The sequence below is a fragment of the Procambarus clarkii genome, chromosome 16, assembly GCF_040958095.1.
Source record: "Procambarus clarkii isolate CNS0578487 chromosome 16, FALCON_Pclarkii_2.0, whole genome shotgun sequence".
Taxonomy (NCBI): Eukaryota; Metazoa; Arthropoda; class Malacostraca; order Decapoda; family Cambaridae; genus Procambarus; species Procambarus clarkii.
In genome coordinates this window covers 38539364-38565257 of record NC_091165.1, presented here as the reverse complement: position 1 = coordinate 38565257, position 25894 = coordinate 38539364, and the positions used below count along the sequence as shown (strand labels likewise).

Genomic DNA, 25894 nt, shown 5'->3' with positions numbered 1-25894 from the left:
CCACCTCAATGTCCTATGCCAGTGTCCTTAATGCTTCACCTCACCAGCAACATCATCATAATACTGCACAACAAACTCAGTCCTCTCCACCTCTCTTCCCTCACCCACCACCTCCACCTTATTCTCCTCTTCAGAACCTTGCATATGAACGAGTCACTGCCTGTGTACAAGCTGCTTACTTGAAGGCCAAGGACGATGGCCGTGACTTTGCTGACTATCTTCCAATCTTTCTCACTCATAACGGCCTTCCTAGTATCTCTGTTCCTCCTACTCAACTATTGCGCTCTGCTCCATTCTCGCCTACAGTCCTCACTCCACAAAACACCATGACTTCAGCTGAAGAAAATACTACAGTTCCCCCACAATCTCCTACCAACCCACTCCTGACTGCTACAGAAAACGGTGCCACTGACCAAACAGCACATCCTGGACTATCCCAAACTGAAGCATCCATGTCAAAGGCACTTTCAACCTCTTCTCCCAACATTGTCCTCTCCACTTCCAATCTGACTACTAACACTACAACCTCTGATACCTCTCACCTGGTCCCTGTCAACAAGCCTTCTGTCTCCCTCCATCCCCCAACAACTTCAGTCATTTCTTCTGTAACTCATCTTGTCTCGTCCCGAGCCCGTTCAGCAACCCGTTGTCTTACTCCCACCTCCCGCTGTAAATATCCTACAATTCCTACCACCATCCTCCAAGATGCACCCTCCTCAATAACTGCCCAACTCATTGAATCACGCAACCCTCATGCTCTTGTACATGCACAAAACCCCACCAGCACCCCATCAAAACCTAAAAATTCATAAAGATCATACAGTTTAATGTGCGGGCATATTTCAACATTAGACACATGGTGTCAGATTTTATTGAGATCGAGAGACCTGATGTGCTATTATTAAATAGCACATACATCACGAACTCATATAAAATCAAACATTATGGCTACACCTCTTACCAGTCACCAGATGAAGCACATGAAGGAGTTGCAATACTCATCCGTTCTTCATACAAACACGAACTCTTACACACTCATTGGCTTCACAAACATTTCCTAGCCATTAAAGTTCATACACAAATGGGGTCTCTCATCATCTGCACAACCTACACCCGTCCTAACACCGACATTCCCATGCAAGATTTCATAACTCTCTTCAACAACTCTCACTTGCCTGTTTTTCTGCTTGCAGACCTCAATGCACAACACCCTACATTCCACCACAATACCACAAATCAGCATGGCAGACAGCTTCACCAAATATACACCCAAAAACATCTATTCTTTCTTGGCCCTGATTTCCCCACTTGTTTCACACATACAGGTTCTGGCCGGCCTGATCTCATATTCACCAACAGACACGGCAGCAACTTGCAACACTTCATTTCACCAGGGCCCATTACGGGCTCTGATCATATTCCCTTAATTCTCACAGTCTCCACAAATCCTATTCTCATCCCCAGCACTCCTCAATTCTCATACCATAGGGCAAACTGGGACATGTTCAAACAACACATTGATGACACTGATCTCACTTATGAATACAATGACAAACATCACACTGACATCGACACACAAGCACGCAACATACAAGACACCATCATTCATGCAGCAAACATCTCCATTCCTAAAACAGCACACAAACCACATTTCACTTTCACCCCCTCCATTCGCTCCAAACGCCTCTTAGCTTGCTATCACACTAGATTCTTACAAAACATACATCGTCATGGACAAATACTATGGGACCTAACAGCATTAAAAAACCATATCCTTAACAGCCTAGATGAAGATCACACAAAACATTGGAAACACCTTATAGAACAAGCAGAACAATACAGAAAACTGACACCTCAAGAATTCTGGAAACGAATCAAACGATTACAAGGATCAACTCACACACCGTTCAAATACCTTCTACATAATAACAACAAAATCACTGATCCTGAAGCAGTTCTCAACATTTTTAAACACCACTGGGAACAAATCTTTCACCCTCATCCTCCTGAACCATTTGCACGCCCCAACATTGAAATAGTCGAAGACTGGATACACCAAAATAGACAAGCAACTACACCAGACGACCTCATTCACCTTGAAAATCTCAATTCAAACACTGAACTACAGACTCCCCTAACTCTAGCTGATGTCAAGACAGCTCTCATGGGCACTCGTCGTAGAGCCCCTGGTGCGTCTGGCATTGGACATATCCTTCTTAGACAACTCCCTGCTTCTATCATTACTGCTATCACTAACCTATTCAACGCCTCCCTTGCCTCTGGATACTTTCCACTCAACTTTAAGTCTGCCACAGCCGTTCTTATTCCAAAACCTGGGAAACCCCACACTGACCCAAAGAACTATAGACCCATCAGCCTTCTAGAGACACTTGGCAAAGTCTTTGAAAGGCTGATCAACCAGAGACTTAGGACCCACCTTGAACACAATGACTTACTCACTAACAAACAGTTTGGATTTCGGCCTCACCGGTCCACTCACGACGCCTTAAACATCATGACTAACTACCTCAGTATCAATCAGCACCAAAGACTTAAAACTGCACTCATCACTAAGGACGTTGAGAAGGCCTTTGACACTGTTTGGCATGACGGCTTAAAATTCAAACTATGCAACAACTTTAATCTTCCTCTTATCACCACCAAACTTCTTTCGAACTACTTAGACAATAGAACAATGAGAATTAAGTTCCTCCAACAACACTCTGACTACTTCAACTTACACGCCGGTGTTCCCCAAGGTTCTGTTCTTGCCCCAACACTCTACATCCTATACATAAACGACATTCCTGACCCTGTTCATCACACTTCATTAACCATATGTTATGCTGATGATGTCTCTCACCTTGTCACCAGCAACACCATTGATACACTAACAAACAGAGCACAAACAGAACTTGATGTTGTCACTGAGTGGGAGTACAAATGGCGTATAAAAACCAACTCCAGCAAATCTAAAATCACCTATTTTTTCTGTAAAAGAACTATTCGCCCAATTCCTCTCAAACTCTATTCATACACTCAAAATCCTACTTATATCTCTGTATCTCCCTCCTCCACAGTCCTGGGACTCACAAATAAAACTTCAAAGAATACAGAATAGAGCACTAAGATGGGTACTCAACACCCGATGGCAAGAGTTAAATACCAGTCAAAGTCTCCATGAAAGTACTAACATTCCTGCCCTAAATACCTACTGGAAAACTCTATCAGACAAACAAATCGATAGACTACTCACTCATCATGAACAACACATTGATTTTCTCCTACACACTCTCAGACTACCACGAAACAATCATGACCTCTTCTCTACCATCCATGATCCTCTTCCTAACTCTGTATTTCGTTAAACTTTAGCTCTCAACACCCAGCATCCACTATCATTACATATTCAGCTCTCAACAACCAGCACAAACAATCCGTAAAAAAGTTCGGCCCTGACGCTCTTGAGCCAATCACTGTGTTGTTGTGAGTTTGTGATGTCCCGATGTTGTCACTGAAAACACCCGACTGAGTCCCTGCCTCGAAAGCCGCAACCTAACGACACGCAGCTGGGTTTAGCCCTGGCACTTTTTCTCTTACAAATCTTCTTCCTCTCACCCCCCCTTATCTTCTTCTGTCCCCACTTCCAAGCTCGCTCCTATGGGCATCTTCTCCTGTATTATTCTGATTCTGATTCTGCGCCGGCCATCACAAACCACAGTTGTTCACCATGGCTCGCACCAAGCAGACTGCTCGCAAGTCCACGGGAGGCAAGGCTCCTCGTAAGCAGCTGGCCACCAAGGCAGCACGCAAGTCTGCTCCTGCCACAGGGGGCGTGAAGAAGCCTCACCGTTACAGGCCCGGAACGGTCGCCCTGCGTGAGATCCGTCGTTACCAGAAGAGCACAGAGTTGCTCATCAGGAAACTTCCCTTCCAGCGTCTGGTGCGCGAGATTGCCCAGGACTTCAAGACCGATCTTCGCTTCCAGTCGTCTGCCGTCATGGCTTTACAGGAGGCATCCGAGGCTTACCTGGTCGGTCTCTTCGAGGACACTAACCTCTGTGCCATCCACGCCAAGCGTGTCACCATCATGCCAAAGGACATTCAGCTTGCTCGCCGTATCCGTGGAGAGCGTGCATAAGCTAAAACGACCACCCTAGTATACACCAAACTCGGCCCTTCTCAGGGCCAAAATATCCTTCTAAGGAGATTTCAGACATTCCTAGCATCAGTCATATGAATTAACCTTCATCTATACATATAATAAATAAATAAATACAATAATTTAGGTGTCATACATACACTGTACACGTGATATCAATAAATCAAGTCATTTGTAGTACAACCTGTCCTCTTACAAACAAAACGCCGTCGCTTTTCATTCTTATGCACTGCCAAGGATCCTCCCCCCCCCCCCCCTCCAAAAAAAAAAAAAAAAATTGTCATACTGTACTAGAAATAAAAGCAGCTTGTATAAGTGACATACTGTCCTGTCCTGTTTTATTCTGTTTTTGGTCCTCTGGCTTAATCTGTTAAGTTAGGAGATGACATTTTAAATTAACCGTTTTCTTGACATTTTCAAACCTTAAGAGGGTGGCCTGCATAGTAATCCTAATGTGGAACATAACAATGAATCTCTAATCTCTAGAAAAAAGATACCGAGTGTTTATATGTGTGTTGAGAGAGAGAGAGAGAGAGAGAGAGAGAGAGAGAGAGAGAGAGAGAGAGAGAGAGAGAGAGAGACATGCAGAGACAGAGACAGAGACAGAGACAGACAGACAGACAGACAGACAGAGACTGAGAGAGAGAAACACACACAGACAGTTTCATAAATATTCTCATTTTATAGCTATTTGCTTTCAGTGACAGAGGTTTTTGTTATAATAGTATTGGTGTCTAACACTCACAATCTCTTTAGAAATTAAAGTGTGGCTCCAATGGAGCCGAGTTTGTTGGTTTGAGGCCAAGCCACCACCACAGGGCAGTAAGTAAGCCGTTTACTTGGAGGAGGTGTACTTGGTGACGGCCTTAGTGCCCTCAGAGACGGCGTGCTTGGCCAGTTCTCCGGGCAACAGGAGCCTTACAGCCGTCTGGATCTCCCGACTGGTAATGGTGGAACGCTTGTTGTAGTGGGCCAGGCGAGAAGCCTCGGCGGCGATGCGCTCGAAGATGTCGTTCACGAACGAGTTCATGATCGACATGGCTTTGGAAGAGATACCAGTGTCGGGGTGGACCTGCTTCAGCACTTTGTAGATGTAGATGCTGTAGCTCTCCTTCCTCCTGCGCTTCTTTTTCTTATCGCCCTTGGCAATGGCCTTCTGGGCCTTTCCGGCCTTCTTGGCAGCCTTTCCAGATGCCTTGGGTGGCATGATGATGCTCGTGCTGGCTGGCGTTGCGATACAATAATGAACTTTTGCGCGAGTCGAGCTTTCCTTTTATATCCCGCTCGCGACTCAGCTCAGAGCGGGTCGCGTGGCGGAGCGCGCTGATTGGTCAGTGGCGGACTCCCTTGATCCTGAGCGGGAAATAAACAAAAGACCGAAAACCTAGATCAGGCTCTCTGCACCCAGCACTGCCGGGTGGGTAAATATTAGGCAGCAACGTAGAGCCATGATTTACCGCATAAAGGTCCGGTTTCGTGACGAAACCACTTACACCGGACCCCAATTACTAAGGAAAATCGTTGACATCACGAACGCAGCCCCGTTGGACATCCGTGACGATGCTGACGGCGCTGTACTTCTTTATTCAAGCGAGCAAGCTCTGGAGCAACTGTTTGCACCAGAACACCAGGACGCCCTACGAAACGCCAACCTGATCATCACTCCCAACCGTCGCTACTTGGCTGAACGAACCATCTTCGTCAGCCACACAAGTGTCTACATCGCCACCCAAGACCCTGGTACCATACTTGATAGTATCAACACCAGAAACCCGGCTCTGACTGCTGCTACAGTCAAGGTCATCAAGAACAACGACAACCCTAGGCCTACTCTCAAGGTCACCTTCACAACAGCTGCTGCAGCTACCCAAGCTGTGGAAAATGGATTTAGATGTCTGGATATTTCCATCACACCTGACACTGTAAAGAAGGAACGGTACTACAACATTTGCCAGTGCTTTAAGTGCTACAAGTACGATCATGATACCAAGAACTGCCAACAAGCAGAGGTTAAATGCAGCATTTGTACCCAGGATCATCACTTCAAAACCTGCCGGTCAACCACCAAACTGTGCCTCAATTGTGGAGGAGCTCACACCGCCGTCTCCATGGACTGCCAAGTACGACTAGACGAAATAAATAAAACAGCATCTGCCAACCCAACAACCAATCAGCCGGCGAGCTTCAATATCCAAGCTACATCGTTTCCAGTGCTTCCCAACGCTTCTGCTCCTGCTACACAGACGTCCACACCAGGCCAGACCACCCCCCAATGGGGACCCAGGACACAGGCGACTGCAGCTCAGCCAACCAACTTGACTGTCAGCCAATCAGCGGCCTCGGCCAACACCACTCTCATCCCATGCCTGATCAGTGTAGCTGAGAGAGAGGCGGGAACAGACAACGCAAAATACGTGAGAGTACTGAACAGGCTGCTCGCCCAGAACAACCTGCCTACAATGTTGATACCAGCAGACCTATTTCAACATCACAACGCTGCTTCAACCCAAACAGACGAAATTCCAACACCAACAGCAACCGCAGTCATACCGCAACCACCACCACCGGAGTCGAACCCAGCACAAGTCACCCAGGCAACAGCATCCACCCAGACTACCACCACAACAGACAAGTCAACCTCATCACCTGCCCCCACCAGCCCGAGACGGAAGAAAATGAGAGGAAAAAGGAGACCAAAATGCCAGCAAGTGGAATCAGAATCAGATTCAGAACCAGAGTTCCTAGAAACCTTGGCTGAGACCATCACATATGAGGCCCCAGACTTCGACCTAAACCCAAGCAAATCAAGCAAGAAAGTGCCCTGCTTTGGACTTTACCTCAATCACGGCGGCACTTTCAACGGCAATCGAAGCACAAGAATGGTCATTGCCTTAGAATGCAACAGGATCATGAACCAGCTCAAGACCACCATGCCTTACCCTGTGTTTGTCCACCACGAGACCGTGGAACGCTATGTAGACTTCTGCGCTCTGGAGAGCGTATACATCGACCCTAAATTCGACTTCAAGAGGGGACAAGTGACCTTCCTGGAAGAAGATGAAGACCCGACAGGAACACCAATACCACCGCTAACATTCGGGAAGTACATGCGAATACCTCCTGGCCTAGACACCACCAAGCAACAGTGAACTTACCTCTCACCATCTCAATAAGGAAGACGCCTCCTCCAAGCCAGACAGTCCACCTCAAGTGAACCAGGACGACATCACCCTGCCCCACCACTAGCCTCCTGCCGCCCAAGAAGAACTTAAGCTACAGGCTTTGACTGAAAAAACATCTCCAATCCAAGGTGGACGGGCCACCGAACTTTCAAGCCTCCTCTCTCCACATCCAAATCCTCTTCCAAGAATTTCATCGCCCCATCCTTCTTCCTCCCACATCCTTTCCAAGCTCTTTGGACATCAAAGCAAAGCAAAGCCGGCATAAAACACCACAAACCCACAACAGCAGCAGCAATGTCAGGACGCGGCAAGGGAGGCAAAGTGAAGGGCAAGTCAAAGTCTCGCTCCAGCAGGGCCGGACTTCAGTTCCCCGTGGGCAGAATTCACCGTCTGCTGCGTAAAGGCAACTACGCCGAACGCGTCGGTGCTGGCGCTCCTGTCTACCTGGCAGCCGTCATGGAATACCTCGCTGCCGAAGTTCTGGAGCTCGCCGGTAACGCCGCACGTGACAACAAGAAGACCCGTATCATCCCACGTCACTTGCAGTTGGCCATCCGCAACGACGAAGAACTCAACAAACTTCTGTCTGGCGTAACCATTGCACAGGGAGGTGTTCTTACAAACATTCAGGCAGTTCTTTTGCCAAAGAAGACAGAGAAGAAGTAAGCACTTCTGCCACCCACCACGACAAATACCATAACCAGGCTCCATCCGGAGCCACACACACTTTAATAGAGAGATTCAAGTAGACAATCAACTTTCAAACATTAATAATAACATTTATATTGATTTCATTTGGAATGTGTACATAACAAACAAACAAAACAAAATTATAGGGGATATTCAGCATCACTTGGAATATTAACCAATCATATAAATCCAATATATATTTTATATTTTACTTTAAGCGAGGAATTCATATTCTATCAATTTTTAATCATACAAATGAACAAAAGCAATTCTTCACTAGACGTAATGAATGAATAAATGATCAAGGTTTTAATGTGTTTCATGAATAAATATATATATATATATATATATATATATATATATATATATATATATATATATATATATATATATATATATATATATATATATATATACATATATATATAATATAATATAATATAATATATTATAATACTTGTGAACCAGAATATGTTTGAGCAGCAGCGATCGTGCCATTGGCCGAAGTGCAACAATTCAAATAATTTAAAGGGCCTGCTCGGGTATATAAGAGAGGCTGGGAGACTGGGGCCGGTGGTGGGTGATGGGTGATGAGTGATGGTGTGGTGTGGTGTGGTGTTGTTAAGAGTTGATTTACGGCCAGCCAGCCAGCTGCAGCCAAGGCAGGGCAGGGCAAGGCAAGGCAAGGCAAGGCAAGGCAAGGCAAGGCAATAACAGGACAGGACAGGCAAGGCAAGGCAAGCAGGCGGGCGGGCGGGCGGGCGGGCGGGCGGGCAGCCAGCCAGCCAGCCAGCCAGCCAGCCAGCCAGGCAGGCAGGCAGGCAGGCAGGCAGGCAGGCAGGCAGGCAGGCAGGCAGGCAGGCAGGCAGGCAGGCAGGCAGGCAGGCAGGCAGCCAGCCAGCCAGCCAGCCAGCCAGCCAGGCAGGCAGGCAGCCAGCCAGGCAGGCAGGCAGGCAGCCAGCCAGCCAGCCAGCCAGCCAGCCAGCCAGCCAGCCAGCCAGCCAGCCAGCCAGCCAGCCACTCCCACTTTGTATTTATATGCATTCAATTTATATTCAAACATTATATATGTTAAGGGCCTAGTTTTAGTGTTTATTTTAAAAATGACAAACATCGAGTCGTTTTACCAGTCCTTTAGCGTTAACGGTGATGCATTTTAAAACTGAACAGAAATCACCTTTTCTGGATATATCAAATATCGAATCCGCTTAATGTGCCTACAATTCAATCATTCAAAAAATACATAATTTACATCATGCCTTTTCATAGAACAGACAATAAGATTTGAGACAATAAGAACTTTAGTTTTATAACTAAAGTTGCACAATTATACCAACTCTATGGTGGCTGGGTGGTAAGGTGTGTGGCTGGTGTTTTGGAAGTCGCGAGTTCAAACGACCCAATGGGAGTACTTTTTTTTCTTTTTATGCCATACAATCTTCCTAGTACTATTATGTAGGTGTGTGTGTGTGTGTTTTTATTCATTCTTTGGTTTTATAGATGACATACATATTGACTCCTTTTACCGGTCCTTAATTAGGCTCTGGGGAAGCAATGGTGGTGGTGGTGGTGCATTTAAAACTAAACCAAAAATCACCAGTTCTGGACGCGTCAAATATCATATCCGCTTAATGTGTCTACAACCTAATTACTTAAAACTACACTATTTAATTCATTCATATCATGTGCATATTGGTCATTATGCTCATACAACCGACATAACAATTTATTTTCATTATTAGAATCATACATTTCATCAAGTAATACAGATACAAAGAGATTTTCTTTCTGAGAAGACCGTTAGTATTGGCTGGCTGGCAGGCAGGCAGGCATTTGAGGGTTATTATTTCGCCTGTTGATTGGGGGGAGGGTTGATGTGTTAGGGGGTTTTCGGTTAGGTGTGGTGGTGGTGATTGGTGGTGGTGGTGATTGGTGGTGATTGGTGGTGAGTAGTGGTGAGTAGTGGTGGTGGTGGTGGTGGTGGTGGTGGTGGTAGTAGGTGGGAGGGGGGGGGGGGGGGGAAGGGGAATGATGGTCTGTGGATTCCTTCTCCGTACCCCTTACATATAAGCAAAAACATGCCTTCCTGTGGGTATAGAAACATTAACACAAATTATATCAGTAACTGATATTGTAGCCTTTTAAACAGAAAAGATTTGTACATACAAATACTTTTAAATTATCATTTATTTGTGGAAATGGCATTTACGTCATTAAATTGATACCTCAGCATCAAGTGTCCTGCAGTGGTCCAGTGGTAAAGTGTATATAAGTGATGCGTATTCTTGGAGTTGCGAGTTCAAACCCGGATTAAGCTATATATATATATATATATATATATATATATATATATATATATATATATATATATATATATATATATATATATATATATATACAACATGTTTTGTTTTGGTTGTTTGTTTTTGTATAAAGCCTCACACACTATATTAAGCGAGTTTGTTTTAAACATGACATACATATTAATTCATTTTACCAGGCCTTATTCCACACAACTCCGTGAATTTCCCGTGGAGCCAGCCAGCCAGCCAGCCAGCCAGCCAGCCAGCCAGCCAGCCAGCCAGCCAGCCAGCCAGCCAGCCAGCCAGCCAGCCAGCCATTCAAACAAAAACAAACGAAACAAAACAAAACAAAACAAAAAACATTATTGCCAACAGCATTTGGTGTTCCCAGGCGGTCACCCATCCAAGTACTAACCAAACCCAACGTTGCTTAACTTCGCTGATCGGACGAGAAGCGGTGTTCTCAACGTGGTATGGCCGTTGGCATGAGACTGCCTACACATTGTGGCTAATAACCAACTCTTTTTAGTCATCACGGCAGGATACGGACCTTCTTGTGGTGTCTTAATGGTAATTGTATCCTAACATATTTTTGTCTCCTTGGCATGGATATTTAACATCGTTTATTCAGTCTTGGGTTTATGTTCTTTCGCCATTTACAGACATTTTACATCTACCTACTTCCTCAGCCTACCCTGCCAATTTCTAATGAATTTGTGGATTTTCTTTTGTAATACATACATGTGTGTGCTCATCTGCTCTTCAGTTTTTATGATATTTGTCTCATCTGTCCTGCTTTATGATACTTTTACAAAGAACATGAACAAATGCTTCTATTTTAGAGAAGATATGGGATCCAGGTTTCGGAGCCGTAAAACCAACCGTCGTGATTGGTGGACGAGTTGCCAGGTTGCAGCTTCTGTACCGTGCCGGCACATAAATAGGTTCGGCTCAAGCGGCGGCAGCATCATTCCCCCGTGACTGTCTGAGCGTCTCTCATCACCTTGGTTGGTTCATCATCATCATGGTAGAAGCAAAGCCTACCAAGAAGGCTGCGGCTGCTGCTGCTGTGGTGGCCACCACCAGGAAACCTCGCGTCCAGGTTGCTCACCCGAAAACTAGTCAAATGGTTCTAGCCGCGGTCGCAGCACTCAAAGACCGTAAGGGCTCGTCTCTACAAGCAATCAAGAAGTACGTTGTTGCCAACAACAAAGTCGAGGCTGCCAAGATCGCCATTTACATCCGAAGATTTCTCAAGAAAGCAGTGGCTGACGGCATTCTTGTTCAGACCAAGGGAAGTGGAGCTAGTGGATCATTCAAGCTGGCCGTAGCAGAGAAGAGGGCCGTTCTAACTCCCAAGAAAGCCACCACAACCAAGAAACCATCTACAGCAGCAAAGAAGGCCGTGGTAACTCCCAAGAAAGCCGCCACAAGCAACAAACCACCTACAGCCTTGAAAAAGAAGCAGCAGCAGCAGCTTGTTGTTGGGAACAAAAAGCCCAAAATAAAGAGAGCTTCAAAATCTCCCAAACCACCCAAGGCAAAGAAAGCTGTCAAGAAAACAACAAAGGCAAAATAAACGACGACATGCAAGCAGCATGAATACACATGACAATAAACATCCAGGCCTCCCCCCTCAGTGGAGGGGCCTCATATGATTCCAAAAAGAGTTTAGTTTTGTAGACAAATAAATCATTACTTTTGGGGTAGATTTACTCTGTATATTATATATATATATATATATATATATATGTATATATATATATATATATATATATATATATATATATATATATATATATATATATATATATATATATATATATATATATATATATCACACATACATGGGTGAGGTGATATGGTACCAAAGTTTTGGGTGAGGTGATTGACATTTACACAAGATAAAACACGAACCAATGGGAATAAAAACATAAGAATGGAAGTAACTGCAGAAGGCCTATTGGCCCATAACACAAGCACTTCCTCTTGATGCTTCTATATTGGTTCGGAGTCTTGAAGCTATAATATATATATATATATATATATATATATATATATATATATATATATATATATATATATATATATATATATATATATATATGCACACAAAACTAAATAGTCTTGTTAGACAAATTGCCCCTATTAGAGGCAAGTTGACTAACAAGCCGAATGACTGCAATTGTTTTGAATTTGAGTTAAATCTAACATAGAAATGTAATCAAACCTAACCTAACCTATGCTAACCCAAGCTAAGCTAACCTAACCTAACCTAAGCTAAGCTAACCTAACCTAACCTAACCTAACCCAGCAATTCATGATCTTAATATAATACTGTTAATTGGATAAACCAATTTGGAAAGAAATGTTCGAAAATAACAAAATTAACTGTGCTTGTTAGGAAAATTGGGCCTTGCATACTTGTCCCAATAGTGTGGTTCTCGCTTTTAGGTACGACATAAACGTATACCTAAGTTGAGAGAGAAAAAGATTCGCACTCAAACATGCATATCGATTGCCAGTCCTGAATTCTGGGTAGATATTCGTGTCCTCCCTTTTCATTTACCATCATTTGGATACTATCAAAACAGCTCTGAGAAGGATAAAATGAATAAAACGGGTAGCTCACTCATGTAAAAAGGAAGAGTTGGGAAAGATCTCTCTCTCTCTCTCCCTCACCCCCCCCCCCCCACCACCAATGATCCTGCTCTGCTAGTATATAACGGAACAAACCTTCCCCCCCCCCACCCCTCCCTCCCCAATCAGAGTCCCTTTAAGCATGCGAGGATAAAAAATAGATTTCATAAGACCCAATGTGCTAGCTGATATCAAAACAATTTATGTTATCGTCTATTAAGCCCTTCAGTAAAAAAGTATAGGGACCTAATTAGGTCCCGTTTTGAGGTGGTGGTGGGTGGAATCGATGGATTAGCCAAGCTCTTATCCGCCGAATCCGTAGAGGGTACGACCCTGGCGCTTCAGAGCGTACACCACGTCCATGGCAGTGACGGTCTTCCTCTTGGCGTGTTCCGTGTAGGTTACAGCATCACGGATGACGTTCTCGAGGAACACCTTCAGGACGCCACGGGTCTCTTCGTAGATGAGACCCGAAATACGCTTCACGCCGCCACGACGAGCTAAGCGACGAATAGCGGGCTTGGTGATGCCCTGGATGTTGTCACGTAGCACCTTACGATGACGCTTGGCGCCACCCTTTCCGAGTCCCTTGCCTCCCTTGCCGCGTCCAGTCATGGTGTTGAAGTTGTGTGAATAATAAAATTTCGGCACGATTTCCCCAGACTATATCCCGTCAAGCGGACGTACTTGTAGCATGGCAACTCCTAACTCCTGCCTGTCCTTACTTTATGCTTGTACTCGAGCAGAAACACGGCTTTCTCACAACGCTTTCAAAACTGCAGTTGCCTACTCGTCTGTTTCACGTCTCTGTGAAATGACTTTTGCACAAATCCAAAAAATAGAGCAAAATCAGCGATAATAGTGTTTGAGGTGAGCTGCCTGTTGGCTGCAGCCAGAGGAAGGAGGGGAGGGGCAACGGGGTGACGTAGGCGAGTCGAGCAGCCAATGGCGCTCGAGCAAGCGCCTCGAGACGGCGTATATAAGCAAAAATTTTTTGCAACCTGCAGCCGTCACGGCCGGACGTGTCTCTTGTTGCTCCTCACCTGCGAGCTGCCTAGCCAACCAGATAGTGAGGGGGTGTACATCCTTCGACCTGCCCAGGAGGGTGGGTCAGCTGTATTGCCTCGGCTCGGCCCTCGCCGGTACTAGCCACACAGTACCATGGCCTACAAAGTTAAGGCACGGTTCCTAGAGAACCACGCTTTCGGACGAGAAGAAATTCTCAACGTTCTCAAAGCCACCACCAACACAGTACCAGACGACATCCAGCAGGACGACGAAGGTATCGTCCTCTCTTACTCGACCGGAGACGACCTGGAACACCTGTTCACACCTGCTGCTACATCTGCACTCTACGATGCGGATATTACCCTCATCCAACCACGACGCTTTCAAGCTGAACGAACCATCTTTGCCAGGAGAGTAAGCTCATGGATCACCGAGCACGAGGTGGACGTTATCCTGAACAGTATCAACAGGGAAAACGAGAACATGACAGCTGTCTCAGCAAAAATCATCGCCAACAACAACGACACTCGCTCCACCTTGAAAGTGACCTTCACTACAGCTGCCGCAGCGGACCAGGCCACCACCACAGGATTTAGGTGCTTAGGCATCAATACTCCACCAGCTTCAGTGCACAAGGAACGTTTTTACGAGGTAAGCCAGTGCTACAAGTGCTACCAGTACTCACACGTGACCAGGAAGTGCCCCCAAAGTGTAAACAAGTGTAGTGTCTGTGCCAAGGACCACCATTATAAACAGTGTCGCGCCGATATCACGTGTTGTGTAGTGTGCGGTGGTGACCATATTGCTATTTCTCATTTGTGTCCTGTGCGACAGGAAGAAATTAAGAAGCTCTTGACAGCTGGACGGGCTTCCGCAACTGCTCGTGCTCAGTCACCATTCAACATGCAAGCCGCCATTTTCCCGGAGCTCCCGGGGGAAGGAGCAGCCGCCCACCAACGTACCAACCAATGGGGACCCGGCATGCAGTCCGGCAGCCAACCAGCTGCCCAATCACAGACCCAGCCTCCACCTCCACCACCAGGCTCCTCCCATTCGTCGACTCAGACTTCGCCGCGGCAGTTGCCGGTTACTGTCACCGACCTTAGCACTGCACATGCTCTCACGAAACTAGTGAGCGACATTACTGGTTCCAACTACCGAGAATTTGTGAGGATTCTAAATATCATCTACAAGGCTAACGGACTCCAGACCATCATCGTACCTGACGAAGTCTTCCCCACCTCTGCCTCAGCTTCCACTTCAGTAACTGAGCCGGAAATCACTGTAAACGCTGCCGCACTTGTTGACCTACTGTCTGCCACTGTTCCACCCACCACTCCAGTTGCTGCTGACCTTACACCAGACCCAGTAGAGGCTGTTAGTCTCTCCACACAAGACAACGACCCTCCTGCTCCTGTTTATGCGTCTTACAACTGCCCTAGAGACCTGAAATTTAATATTTCTCAGAAACGTATCACAGCTCGGGAGTGGAACATCGACTACGAAAACGGACTGAACGATGACGGAACCCGCAGAGAGTTTTGGTACGTTGAGGCTGACACAGTTCGTTACTGCACTGATGTTACCATACTCCACCCTGCCATTATTGACCCTCAATACTACGTGAAATATCCGAAACACGCCGCTATGATAAAGAAAGAAATTCAAGAACGAACGGGCAATGAACCTTCAACCCAGCAGAGTCAACCAACACCTCTTCATACCAAACCTTCAGGGACCACTGTGCTAGTCCCCGACCCTTCAAACCCATTGTCGGATGATGCTCCAGCTCCTGGTCCAGCCTCGGACATTGCTGTGAACGATACTGGACCTACTGCAGCTGCAACATCTGCTCCTGGCATGGTAGCAACCCAGAAGCCGACGACTTCTCATCCACCATCTCCTGTTACATCTCCACCCACAGTACATACATCCACTGAACCTTCTACATCTGCAGTAAGTCCTACCGCTGCTACTAAACCATCAGGAACACTACTTCCAAGACCCACATCTCCTGGTATGTACTCATCTGACTCATCAGATGAGGATGTCTCTGTGGGAACGACATCTCCACCTTCACAGAAATACAACTATTCATCTGCCGATTTTCTTTATGACGCTATTGATCCCACAGCATTGTCAACACGAAGTCGGACCGCCAAGAAAGACAAGTCGAAAACAAAGACCAAAGATCAGACCTTGCTCCCACCATCAAGAAAGAAGTAAACCAATGAAGTAATCAACCTTCAATTACCATCACCTGCCAGCTGCTTGCGTTCCTGGCCTCTGCGTGGACTGCAAATGACGCCCTACTCAATTCTACTTCCATCTACTCAAGTTCTAATCCGCGGTGGTTGGGCCACCGATCTTTCATCTCCCCTCTTCACCTCATCTCCAGATCCTTGCTCAAGATTTCTGCAACCTCGCCCCGTTCTTCCATCCCCTGCTTGCCAGCTCTATGGACTTTTTAATCCTAATCCGGCCTACAGATCACGGACTCAGCAACTAGCAACCGTCGCGGTCGGACGTGCTCGCGTTGCTCCAGCTCTTCTCTCTCGCACCTAGTACTGCAGGGTGGATAAACAATTGGCAGCAGACTTGCGTCTCTCTAGATGGTCAGACCCCACTCCTAACTTGGTATTTTATGCCGGGTAGAGACGGGAGGCCATCTTCAGTGACGTGTAGTCTTTGAGAGAGATCCATCGGCCTCCAGGAAGCTCATTATGCGTCACAAACGCTTCAAGATCAGGGGTACGCCCCTCAACGAACATCCATTCTCCAAGACATCTCTCCTGAAGCTCTTTAAAGACGTTGCAGGAGTAACACCCAACGACATCAAGCAGGAAGGCACGGACATCCTTTTCTTCTTTTATAGTGAGGAGGAAGTCGACAAACTTCTGTCTTACAGCGCTAACTTCTCCAACCAACACCTTCGTCTCAACTTCCCACGCCAGTACCTGGCTGAACACTCTGTCGTTATTCACGATCTCAGTCAATGGATCGTGGAACAAGATGACGCTGATGATAGTGCGTTCATGCACGACTTCAAGGCATCAAACCCGGACCTACGGCTTCACCAAGCTCAATTCTTCAATTCAAGTCGCTCCCTGAAGCTGACCTTCGAGACGGTAGCTGCGGCTACTATGGCTACCAGAAATGGAGTTTACAGCTTTGGAATTCACATTCCGCCTTTCCGTGTGAAGATGGAACGTTTTCACATCGTCAACCAGTGCCTCCGATGCTACGAGTACACCCACTCCACCAGCAAATGTACCCAGCGGATTCAGAAGTGTAGCCTCTGCTCAGCTGACCACCATTACTCCATCTGCAAGTCTGAAACACTATGCTGCTTGCTGTGCAAAGGCGATCATCCAGCAATCTCCATACATTGTCCTCACAGACAAAACGCCATTAAAAACATGGAGAAATCCACATCTTCAACCGGAGCCAGTACCTCTGAAGCAACAAGCCAATCAGCGACCACCTCTACTTCAGGTTTCAACGCCCAAGCCGCCATCTTCCCGGAGCTCCCGGGAGGACGTCCCACTGCTACTACCAGCCAATGGGGAGCCAGCTCCCAAACGCCAACCAGCGATTCGTCGAGCCAGCCATCGCCACCGGCCCAACCAAAGACAAAGCTAATTGGGCAGAGCACAGTAAAAGCTCTGATATCAACAGCCAGAATTACTGCTGGCAATAACCCCCGAGAATTTGTGAGGCTTCTGAAAATTCTGTACAAGGCGAACGGTCTCCCTACCTTCATTGTTCCTGAGGAAGTTTTCAACGCTCCGCGTTCATCTCCAACAACTGACCCTGTAGAGGAGGATGCTGACTCTACATCCGACGACGACGATTCCGCCACTGCAATGCAGCCCTCAGATCCTGTTCGGGTACCTACAGCTCACAAGACTCTGCCTCATGTGACCCCCACTTCTGCATCAGTTCCCGTTACCAACCATGACATCACTGTGAACGCAGCCACGCTTTCTGACATACTGTCAGCTCCTGCTCCACACGCTTCTCCAGCTGCTGCTGTCCCTTCACCCGTCTCAGTGGCGAATTTCGCTGCTATCGACCCTTGGTGTGACCCTATAGAGGGTACCGACTATGCAGCACCTTCTGCTGCAGTACCTACCGCTGTTACACACCCTCCGAGAACTCTACCTTCAAGACATCAACCCTCAAGAACCCAACCTTCAAGAAATCTACCCCAGCGTGTCAACACCCCTGCTCCTCACTCATCTGATGAATCGGATGAGGACGTATCTGTCGGTACACCATCACCCCCAAGGAAAGATCACCTTCAAGCATCAACACGAACCGTGACCACCAAGACCGACAAGCCCAAAAAAAAGAACAACGATCAAAGTTTGGTGAAATCAACAAGAAAGAAGACTCCTAACGAACTGACTTAACATCATCTGACATCAAACCTCCACTGCCAGCTGCTTGCGTTCCCGGCCTCTGTGTGTATTGCAAATGACACCCCACTCAATTCTACTTTCATCTGATCAAGCTCAAATCCACGGTGGTTGGGCCACCGATCTTTCATCTCCCCTCTTCACCTCATCTCCAGATCCTTGCTCAAGATTTCTGCAACCTCGCCCCGTTCTTCCATCCCCTGCTTGCCAGCTCTATGGACTTTTTAATCCGTAATCCGGCCTACAGTCCTCACTCCACAAAACACCATGACTTCAGCTGAAGAAAATACTACAGTTCCCCCACAATCTCCTACCAACCCACTCCTGACTGCTACAGAAAACGGTGCCACTGACCAAACAGCACATCCTGGACTATCCCAAACTGAAGCATCCATGTCAAAGGCACTTTCAACCTCTTCTCCCAACATTGTCCTCTCCACTTCCAATCTGACTACTAACACTACAACCTCTGATACCTCTCACCCGGTCCCTGTCAACAAGCCTTCTGTCTCCCTCCATCCCCCAACAACTTCAGTCATTTCTTCTGTAACTCATCTTGTCTCGTCCCGAGCCCGTTCAGCAACCCGTTGTCTTACTCCCACCTCCCGCTGTAAATATCCTACAATTCCTACCACCATCCTCCAAGATGCACCCTCCTCAATAACTGCCCAACTCATTGAATCACGCAACCCTCATGCTCTTGTACATGCACAAAACCCCACCAGCACCCCATCAAAACCTAAAAATTCATAAAGATCATACAGTTTAATGTGCGGGCATATTTCAACATTAGACACATGGTGTCAGATTTTATTGAGATCGAGAGACCTGATGTGCTATTATTAAATAGCACATGCATCACGAACTCATATAAAATCAAACATTATGGCTACACCTCTTACCAGTCACCAGATGAAGCACATGAAGGAGTTGCAATACTCATCCGTTCTTCATACAAACACGAACTCTTACACACTCATTGGCTTCACAAACATTTCCTAGCCATTAAAGTTCATACACAAATGGGGTCTCTCATCATCTGCACAACCTACACCCGTCCTAACACCGACATTCCCATGCAAGATTTCATAACTCTCTTCAACAACTCTCACTTGCCTGTTTTTCTGCTTGCAGACCTCAATGCACAACACCCTACATTCCACCACAATACCACAAATCAGCATGGCAGACAGCTTCACCAAATATACACCCAAAAACATCTATTCTTTCTTGGCCCTGATTTCCCCACTTGTTTCACACATACAGGTTCTGGCCGGCCTGATCTCATATTCACCAACAGACACGGCAGCAACTTGCAACACTTCATTTCACCAGGGCCCATTACGGGCTCTGATCATATTCCCTTAATTCTCACAGTCTCCACAAATCCTATTCTCATCCCCAGCACTCCTCAATTCTCATACCATAGGGCAAACTGGGACATGTTCAAACAACACATTGATGACACTGATCTCACTTATGAATACAATGACAAACATCACACTGACATCGACACACAAGCACGCAACATACAAGACACCATCATTCATGCAGCAAACATCTCCATCCCTAAAACAGCACACAAACCACATTTCACTTTCACCCCCTCCATTCGCTCCAAACGCCTCTTAGCTTGCTATCACACTAGATTCTTACAAAACATACATCGTCATGGACAAATACTATGGGACCTAACAGCATTAAAAAACCATATCCTTAACAGCCTAGATGAAGACCACACAAAACATTGGAAACACCTTATAGAACAAGCAGAACAATACAGAAAACTGACACCTCAAGAATTCTGGAAACGAATCAAACGATTACAAGGATCAACTCACACACCGTTTAAATACCTTCTACATAATAACAACAAAATCACTGATCCTGAAGCAGTTCTCAACATTTTTAAACACCACTGGGAACAAATCTTTCACCCACATCCTCCTGAACCATTTGCACGCCCCAACATTGAAATAGTCGAAGACTGGATACACCAAAATAGACAAGCAACTACACCAGACGACCTCATTCACCTTGAAAATCTCAATTCAAACACTGAACTACAGACTCCCCTAACTCTAGCTGATGTCAAGACAGCTCTCATGGGCACTCGTCGTAGAGCCCCTGGTGCGTCTGGCATTGGACATATCCTTCTTAGACAACTCCCTGCTTCTATCATTACTGCTATCACTAACCTATTCAACGCCTCCCTTGCCTCTGGGTACTTTCCACTCAACTTTAAGTCTGCCACAGCCGTTCTTATTCCAAAACCTGGGAAACCCCACACTGACCCAAAGAACTATAGACCCATCAGCCTTCTAGAGACACTTGGCAAAGTCTTTGAAAGGCTGATCAACCAGAGACTTAGAACGCACCTTGAACACAATGACTTACTCACTAACAAACAGTTTGGATTTCGGCCTCACCGGTCCACTCACGACGCCTTAAACATCATGACTAACTACCTCAGTATCAATCAGCACCAAAGACTTAAGACTGCACTCATCACTAAGGACGTTGAGAAGGCCTTTGACACTGTTTGGCATGACGGCTTAAAATTCAAACTATGCAACAACTTTAATCTTCCTCTTATCACCACCAAACTTCTTTCGAACTACTTAGACAATAGGACAATGAGAATTAAGTTCCTCCAACAACACTCTGACTACTTCAACTTACACGCCGGTGTTCCCCAAGGCTCTGTTCTTGCCCCAACACTCTACATCCTATACATAAACGACATTCCTGACCCTGTTCATCACACTTCATTAACCATATGTTATGCTGATGATGTCTCTCACCTTGTCACCAGCAACACCATTGATACACTAACAAACAGAGCACAAACAGAACTTGATGTTGTCACTGAGTGGGAGTACAAATGGCGTATAAAAACCAACTCTAGCAAATCTAAAATCACCTACTTTTTCTGTAAAAGAACTATTCGCCCAATTCCTCTCAAACTCTATTCATACACTCAAAATCCTACTTATATCTCTGTATCTCCCTCCTCCACAGTCCTGGGACTCACATTTGATCGACAACTACTCTTTCACACACACATAACACAGAAACATGCAATAGCTCTTCAAGCTATGAAGAAACTATACAGACTTAGATTTGCAAAACCTGACACAAAAATGCACCTTTACAAAGCACTTATTAGACCTCTCCTAACATACGCTCCACTAGCTCTTTCTCTATCTGCACGCACTAACAAAATAAAACTTCAAAGAATACAGAACAGAGCACTAAGATGGGTACTCAACACCCGATGGCAAGAGTTAAATACCAGTCAAAGTCTCCATGAAAGTACTAACATTCCTGCCCTAAATACCTACTGGAAAACTCTATCAGACAAACAAATCGATAGACTACTCACTCATCATGAACAACATATTGATTTTCTCCTACACACTCTCAGACTACCACGAAACAATCATGACCTCTTCTCTACCATCCATGATCCTCTTCCTAACTCTGTATTTCGTTAAACTTTAGCTCTCAACACCCAGCATCCACTATCATTACATATTCAGCTCTCAACAACCAGCACAAACAATCCGTAAAAAAGTTCAGCCCTGACGCTCTTGAGCCAATCACTGTGATGTTGTGAGTTTGTGATGTCCCGATGTTGTCACTGAAAACACCCGACTGAGTCCCTGCCTCGAAAGCCGCAACCTAACGACACGCAGCTGGGTTTAGCCCTGGCACTTTTTCTCTTACAAATCTTCTTCCTCTCACCCCCCCTTATCTTCTTCTGTCCCCACTTCCAAGCTCGCCCCTATGGGCATCTTCTCCTGTATTATTCTGATTCTGCGCCGGCCATTCAACAAGAAAGAAGAACAACAAGAAAGAAGACTCCTAACGAACTGACTTAACATCATCTGACATCAAACCTCCACTGCCAGCTGCTTGCGTTCCCGGCCTCTGTGTGTATTGCAAATGACACCCCACTCAATTCTACTTTCATCTGATCAAGCTCAAATCCACGGTGGTTGGGCCACCGATCTTTCATCTCCCCTCTTCACCTCATCTCCAGATCCTTGCTCAAGATTTCTGCAACCTCGCCCCGTTCTTCCATCCCCTGCTTGCCAGCTCTATGGACTTTTTAATCCGTAATCCGGCCTACAGTCCTCACTCCACAAAACACCATGACTTCAGCTGAAGAAAATACTACAGTTCCCCCACAATCTCCTACCAACCCACTCCTGACTGCTACAGAAAACGGTGCCACTGACCAAACAGCACATCCTGGACTATCCCAAACTGAAGCATCCATGTCAAAGGCACTTTCAACCTCTTCTCCCAACATTGTCCTCTCCACTTCCAATCTGACTACTAACACTACAACCTCTGATACCTCTCACCCGGTCCCTGTCAACAAGCCTTCTGTCTCCCTCCATCCCCCAACAACTTCAGTCATTTCTTCTGTAACTCATCTTGTCTCGTCCCGAGCCCGTTCAGCAACCCGTTGTCTTACTCCCACCTCCCGCTGTAAATATCCTACAATTCCTACCACCATCCTCCAAGATGCACCCTCCTCAATAACTGCCCAACTCATTGAATCACGCAACCCTCATGCTCTTGTACATGCACAAAACCCCACCAGCACCCCATCAAAACCTAAAAATTCATAAAGATCATACAGTTTAATGTGCGGGCATATTTCAACATTAGACACATGGTGTCAGATTTTATTGAGATCGAGAGACCTGATGTGCTATTATTAAATAGCACATGCATCACGAACTCATATAAAATCAAACATTATGGCTACACCTCTTACCAGTCACCAGATGAAGCACATGAAGGAGTTGCAATACTCATCCGTTCTTCATACAAACACGAACTCTTACACACTCATTGGCTTCACAAACATTTCCTAGCCATTAAAGTTCATACACAAATGGGGTCTCTCATCATCTGCACAACCTACACCCGTCCTAACACCGACATTCCCATGCAAGATTTCATAACTCTCTTCAACAACTCTCACTTGCCTGTTTTTCTGCTTGCAGACCTCAATGCACAACACCCTACATTCCACCACAATACCACAAATCAGCATGGCAGACAGCTTCACCAAATATACACCCAAAAACATCTATTCTTTCTTGGCCCTGATTTCCCCACTTGTTTCACACATACAGGTTCTGGCCGGCCTGATCTCATATTCACCAACAGACACGGCAGCAACTTGCAACACTTCATTTCACCAGGGCCCATTACGGGCTCTGATCATATTCCCTTAATTCTCACAGTCTCCACAAATCCTATTCTCATCCCCAGCACTCCTCAATTCTCATACCATAGGGCAAACTGGGACATGTTCAAACAACACATTGATGACACTGATCTCACTTATGAATACAATGACAAACATCACACTGACATCGACACACAAGCACGCAACATACAAGACACCATCATTCATGCAGCAAACATCTCCATCCCTAAAACAGCACACAAACCACATTTCACTTTCACCCCCTCCATTCGCTCCAAACGCCTCTTAGCTTGCTATCACACTAGATTCTTACAAAACATACATCGTCATGGACAAATACTATGGGACCTAACAGCATTAAAAAACCATATCCTTAACAGCCTAGATGAAGACCACACAAAACATTGGAAACACCTTATAGAACAAGCAGAACAATACAGAAAACTGACACCTCAAGAATTCTGGAAACGAATCAAACGATTACAAGGATCAACTCACACACCGTTTAAATACCTTCTACATAATAACAACAAAATCACTGATCCTGAAGCAGTTCTCAACATTTTTAAACACCACTGGGAACAAATCTTTCACCCACATCCTCCTGAACCATTTGCACGCCCCAACATTGAAATAGTCGAAGACTGGATACACCAAAATAGACAAGCAACTACACCAGACGACCTCATTCACCTTGAAAATCTCAATTCAAACACTGAACTACAGACTCCCCTAACTCTAGCTGATGTCAAGACAGCTCTCATGGGCACTCGTCGTAGAGCCCCTGGTGCGTCTGGCATTGGACATATCCTTCTTAGACAACTCCCTGCTTCTATCATTACTGCTATCACTAACCTATTCAACGCCTCCCTTGCCTCTGGGTACTTTCCACTCAACTTTAAGTCTGCCACAGCCGTTCTTATTCCAAAACCTGGGAAACCCCACACTGACCCAAAGAACTATAGACCCATCAGCCTTCTAGAGACACTTGGCAAAGTCTTTGAAAGGCTGATCAACCAGAGACTTAGAACGCACCTTGAACACAATGACTTACTCACTAACAAACAGTTTGGATTTCGGCCTCACCGGTCCACTCACGACGCCTTAAACATCATGACTAACTACCTCAGTATCAATCAGCACCAAAGACTTAAGACTGCACTCATCACTAAGGACGTTGAGAAGGCCTTTGACACTGTTTGGCATGACGGCTTAAAATTCAAACTATGCAACAACTTTAATCTTCCTCTTATCACCACCAAACTTCTTTCGAACTACTTAGACAATAGGACAATGAGAATTAAGTTCCTCCAACAACACTCTGACTACTTCAACTTACACGCCGGTGTTCCCCAAGGCTCTGTTCTTGCCCCAACACTCTACATCCTATACATAAACGACATTCCTGACCCTGTTCATCACACTTCATTAACCATATGTTATGCTGATGATGTCTCTCACCTTGTCACCAGCAACACCATTGATACACTAACAAACAGAGCACAAACAGAACTTGATGTTGTCACTGAGTGGGAGTACAAATGGCGTATAAAAACCAACTCTAGCAAATCTAAAATCACCTACTTTTTCTGTAAAAGAACTATTCGCCCAATTCCTCTCAAACTCTATTCATACACTCAAAATCCTACTTATATCTCTGTATCTCCCTCCTCCACAGTCCTGGGACTCACATTTGATCGACAACTACTCTTTCACACACACATAACACAGAAACATGCAATAGCTCTTCAAGCCATGAAGAAACTATACAGACTTAGATTTGCAAAACCTGACACAAAAATGCACCTTTACAAAGCACTTATTAGACCTCTCCTAACATACGCTCCACTAGCTCTTTCTCTATCTGCACGCACTAACAAAATAAAACTTCAAAGAATACAGAACAGAGCACTAAGATGGGTACTCAACACCCGATGGCAAGAGTTAAATACCAGTCAAAGTCTCCATGAAAGTACTAACATTCCTGCCCTAAATACCTACTGGAAAACTCTATCAGACAAACAAATCGATAGACTACTCACTCATCATGAACAACATATTGATTTTCTCCTACACACTCTCAGACTACCACGAAACAATCATGACCTCTTCTCTACCATCCATGATCCTCTTCCTAACTCTGTATTTCGTTAAACTTTAGCTCTCAACACCCAGCATCCACTATCATTACATATTCAGCTCTCAACAACCAGCACAAACAATCCGTAAAAAAGTTCAGCCCTGACGCTCTTGAG

At 45.6% G+C, this 25894-nt stretch overlaps 1 non-coding gene across 1 annotated transcript; it reads right to left on the bottom strand.

Moving 5' to 3' along the window:
* Positions 1–10703: 10703 nt before the first annotated feature.
* Positions 10704–10822, bottom strand: LOC138365478 (5S ribosomal RNA). The gene has a single exon (XR_011228833.1). It is a non-coding gene; the product is annotated as a 5S ribosomal RNA (ribosomal RNA).
* Between the last annotated feature and the right edge of the window lie 15072 nt (positions 10823–25894).